At 35.9% G+C, this 5,306-nt stretch overlaps 1 pseudogene across 1 annotated transcript; it reads left to right on the top strand.

Annotated features, from left to right (window-relative positions):
• The first annotated feature begins 861 nt into the window (after positions 1–861).
• Positions 862–2,995, top strand: LOC309840260 (glycerol kinase pseudogene; annotated as a pseudogene). The gene is made up of 2 exons: positions 862–870; positions 1,653–2,995. The product of its transcript is annotated as a glycerol kinase pseudogene (transcript).
• Positions 2,996–5,306: the final 2,311 nt, after the last annotated feature.

Genomic DNA, 5,306 nt, shown 5'->3' with positions numbered 1-5,306 from the left:
AATAAACACAATAAAAGTCAAAAAAATAAGAATGAAAATTTGCATGTATGCCACTTTGAAATACAGAATATCAGTGAAGGATTAGAAAAGTAGTACTTAATTGATATCATGCCTAAAAAAATATAAGAACAACTCATTTAGGGAGATAGAGCATGAAATGAAACAGCCAGTCTAGCTTTTCTGTTACTATTTTAGGAAAAATTCAGTTCAGTGCTTAGAATTCAAAATCTGAGTGACTGATAAAGACACATAATTTCATAGTCTTGAATTGGACAACGTAAAATTATGATATTGCTTTCAATTTTACTCAAAGTAATGAGAGACATGGTGTAATAATGATCTTAATAGATGAGGTTGAGGAAGGCCAGTAGAGACAGGGACTGCAGGAGAATCAGGCAGATGTGGATGTTAAAAGACCTCTAGAAAAAATATTTTAAAAGGAAGAAAATGAAAATCTTGATTTCAAAGCCAAGTAAAAATGTCAAAATGTCTGGTTATGATTCCAGGCTTTCCATTTATAAGACTAGCAAAATTTACTTAACCTCTGTTTCTTGATTTTATTACTTGTAAAAACATATTTAAAAATAGAACTTATTTAATGGTGTCAGGATGATTAAATGAGTAATTATATGAAAAGTATTTAGAGTCCTGCTCTGCAAGGGATTCCATAAGTGTTAGTCATTGTTAGTATTAACAAGGGTATGTGAGATTGGCAAAGCAGCTGTAACCACTTGTCAAATGACATTTTATTGGAAATGGCTTTCTGGAGTGCTGTGTGGAGAAGGATGATGGATTTAAGTTAGAGGAGGAAGGACTGTAGTTATGTATATGATACATACGAAGATATTGTGGAGAACAGAGATGGCGCATGTACCAAATATTTGCCCATTTAATTCTAAGCCAGTGCTGACAAAATCCTAGAATAAAAACGAGTAAGTAGATGAAAATGCAGAATATATAATAAAGAAATGAAATCTAGTTTTGGAGAAAATGCTTGCAAAATCTGTAATTGCATAGGTATTTTAGGTTGTTATTAAGATTTTTGATTTGTGATATAAACAATGGCAACTCTCACATATCAACTTGTATATATAGTACTAGTTCAAGAATATACTTGTTCAAGAAAACTGACTATTCTCATTTCCTCCAGCGTACACCATTCAGCAATATCACATGAATAGTTTGGAATCATCCATAGTTGACCATGGAACTTAGCAAATTTGCAAATTAAGGCTTTTTTATCTTGGGAATGTGGGTTAAATATTTGCCAGCATACTACTAGTTCTGTGGCTTGCTGATGTGAATGGGCATAATTACACTTGTTAATCAATAGAAAGAAAAAAAAGATCTCATAAATTATTTCCCTGCATTTATTATACAATGGCATCTTACTTTTTTTAAGAAAACTTGAAATAGTGATTAATATGTGCCATGCAATGTCCCAAGTATGAGTAGGTAATATATAGGTAGACATGTTAATGGTAGTATTGTTGTAATTAATTTTACTCATGGAACTTAAAATACCATAGCAGAAAAACACTATTAAAAAGAGAGAGAGAGAGAGAGAGAGAAACAACATATTTTTCATCCTCTTAGAAACCTTGAAATTTTGGGGGTCCTGTAGTAGCACCCCGCCTTGTCTTTCAGTCTAGAGGCCTGCCCCTCACCCTCCCACCACTGTTACCTGGGAAACAAGCCACAATAGACCGCTCACTTCAAGCTGGTTTCATGATAGCCACGGAGAAAAAAGCAGTTTGGGGCCATTGGTGGGGACTGTGGACCAGGGCATCAGCTCAACGCGCTTTTTGATGTTCAATTCAAAAACGGCAAAAACAATTCAAAAACATCACAGATGATGACTTAGTCATCATCAAATGGAAATAAAATAAGAGTTTCCAAGAGAAGGATGGGTGGAACAAGACCAGAAGGACACTGTGCAGTTTATCTATGTGTATACAGAGAAAGCATGTGGGAAACTTGGACAACTCAATATTGATATTTCCAACCTAAAGGCTACTGGTGTCAGTAATCAGAGGTGAACTACTATAGTCTGAGACAAGTTAACTGGAGAGTCTCTCTAGGCTGCTACAGTGTGGCATGATCGAAGAACCTGGTCTACCATTGAGAATCTTAGTAAAAGAATTCCAAGATAGGCCTTCCACTTAGCACTTATTTTCTGTGCAGTGAAACTTTCTTGGCTCCTTGGCAATTGAGAAAAATCCAAAAGGCTATTGAAGAAGATAGTGCTCTTTTGGGACCAATGATTCATGGTTTATTTGGAGTTTGACAGGAGAGGCCAGTGGAGGTGTCCATTGCACAGATATAACAATGCAAGTAAGATAATGTTTTTTGACATTCATTCTCTGGAATGGGATAAAGAGCTCTGCAATTTTTTTTGAAATTCCAATGAAAACTCTTCCAAATGTCTGGAGTTCTTTTGAGATCTGTGACCTAATGACACCTGGGGCCTTGAAGGTGTACCAATATCTGGGTGTTTGGGGAACCAGTCTGCTGCATTGGTGGGGCCAATGTGCTTCCAGGATGGACAAAACAAAAGATGGAGTAGGCTGTTTCTTACTATGTAATACAGGCAGTATGTATTTTTTGAACATGGCCTTCTGACCACAGTGAGTTATAAGCTTGGCAGAGATAAACCAGTGTATTATGCATTGGCAGGCTCTGTACCTATAGCTGATGCTGTTATTTGCTGGCTAGGAGACAATCTTGGAATTATAAAGACCTCAGAGGAAACTGAAAAACTTGCTAAAGAAGTAGATAGTTCTTATGGCTGCTACTTTGTCCCCAGGTTTTCGGGGTGTTATATACACCTTAATGGGAACCTAGTGTGAGAGGGATCAACTGTGGGCTCACCCGGTTCACCAATAAATGCCATATTGCTTTTGTTGAATTAGAAGCTGTTTGTTTCCAAACCTGGAAGATTTTGGATACCTGAGACTATCGAATTCCACTCACTCATTTGGAGGTAGACAGAGGAATAACCACCAACAAAATCCTTATGTAGCTGCAATAAGATATTCTGTATATCCCAGTAGTGAAGCCCTTGATACCCAAAACAATTGCCCTGGGTTGCAGGGCCTGCAGAAGGAGTTGGAGTTGGAGTCTTGAATCTGAGGATCTGTCAGCGGTCACAGTGGAGTGGTTTGAACCCCAGACCAATGCTGAGGAAAGTGAAATTTGTTATGTACATGAAAGAAAGCTGTGATGGAGTCAGTGGGTTGGGTTACAACTGAGTCTTTGGAAAGCGGTGACCCTGGTTATCTTCTGTAGTCTACGCTTTTTTTTTTTTTTTTTTTTTTTTTTTTTGTAGTGAATAGCATGGTGATATTCATCAGAGCAAGGTACATCTCAAGTATCACATAAACGATACGAACTCATGGATTCCAAAGATGAGAATGCTTTGCCTAATGAGAAAATCCAGCAATTGTCTGTTAATGTGATGACACTATTCAGAGACTCTGATTTTATTTATTAGCCAGTTGCTGCATAACCCTCCAAGTAGGCCTGTGGCTTGAAATGAAAATGCAGCAGAGAGACTGCAATAGAAGCATTTGGTGTGTTTTTTAACATCAAGAGTTAAGATTGGGCCGGCCAGCCCCCTCCTTTACCATCCTGTTCTGCCCCACTCTCTCTGAGATGGAGGAAGAATTCAGGTCCTTCATTGGAATCTTTCATCAAACACACTCAAATGTGGATGTTCTAGGATTTGATTCTCTGCACTACACATACTTGACTAAGGGGTGAACACCAACCCCCTAAAAATGAGTGGCTACTAAATTCTTAAAATGGAAATTTGGTGCTCTCATAATTTAGATATTTTTCAGAAAGGTATTTGCCACAACTGAAATTCTTCAAACATTTTACACAGTCTCACTAATTCACTGAACTGCTGTCTGGGTTTGTAGGGAAGGACACTTTCCCTTTCTTTTTTCATCTCTCCTTTTTATATTTTTCACTTCCTGTGTAACATACAAGCCTATATATTTTATATACAGAGGATAGCCCATTATAAAGTCAGAGCACATTATATTCAGTAGGTTGTAATGGGGATGGTCTTAAGTGGACTACTATGTGTATAAATATTTGGGGAAAAATCTTTGGGCAATAGTTATGCATATTTACAAAGATAAACTTTTTCTTAAAGAGCCAGCCCTGAAAGTTTATGTTCTATGTCAATAAAATAAAAGATACTTTATTAAGACTTCAACTATATTTCTTATACCTTACCTTTTAATTTCATTGTTTTAGCTGGGTATATGTTTTCAAAAAAAGGAAAAAGCAAACAAAAACAAAAACAAACAAACAACAACAACAACAACAACAACAACAAAACCAGCTGTGGAATACTACAGTAAATATTGTTTTCAAACAAGCACTAATCCACATAAAATTATCTTCATTTGGCATAATTTTAGACATATTTGGGATTCTTTTGAGGGGAGAACAAAAAAGGTTAAACACTTAAGTAGGAAGAAAACCTTAGGAATAAAGCCAAGAATATCTTTCTACCTAAATATGTTATTAATTGCTGGTAAACAAGTATAATTTCTATTTGGAATCACAGAGAATTATCTCCACTTACTGTCAGAGTACAAATGAAGAAAGGTTTGCAGTTAGAAATGGCTTCCAGTGAAACCAAGAATTTCTCAAAATATTTAGTGTTACATGTTATAAAAAGCAACCTAATATAGTATCCTAACATCAATTTTTTTTTTTTAAATCTTAAAGTTAATTTCCACTTAGTACAAATAAGAAAATACTGCTTCCTTGGTTGTCTAGTGGCTCAGTTGGTTAAGCATCTGCCTTAGGCTCAGATCATGATCAAGCCCTGAATCAGGATCCTCTTCAGCACGGAGTCTGCTTCTCCCTCTGCCTCTCCCCACCCTCCTAGCTTGTGCTCTCTCACTTGCTTACGCTCTCTCAAATAATCTTAAGGAAAAAAAAAAAAAAAAAAGAAAGAAAAGAAAAGAAAAAAACTGCCTTCTAATATTTTCTTCAACCAGTGTTGAAAGTAGGAAAATACTCATACTTTATAAAAGGTTTTGTTTTTTTGGAATTAATGGTAGTTTGCATGTGCAGTTCTGATTGTGCTGTTTCTAAATTATTGAATCAACTTCGGTTTTATCGGGGCAGTTGCGATTTGAATGACAAAAATGTGATAGAAACGTACTGTGAAATTATTACTTTGTGTTGGGGGTACTTTTAAACATAATTATGTTTCTACAAATATAGGTTGAGTTAATTGTAAATAATTGTTGAATTACTTTAAATAATTTTAAGATTACCTC

The sequence above is a fragment of the Mustela nivalis genome, assembly GCF_964662115.1.
Source record: "Mustela nivalis genome assembly, chromosome: 9".
NCBI lineage: Eukaryota > Metazoa > Chordata > Mammalia > Carnivora > Mustelidae > Mustela > Mustela nivalis.
The sequence above is the reverse complement of the archived record's forward strand: the minus strand, read 5'-3'. Positions and strand labels throughout refer to the sequence as shown.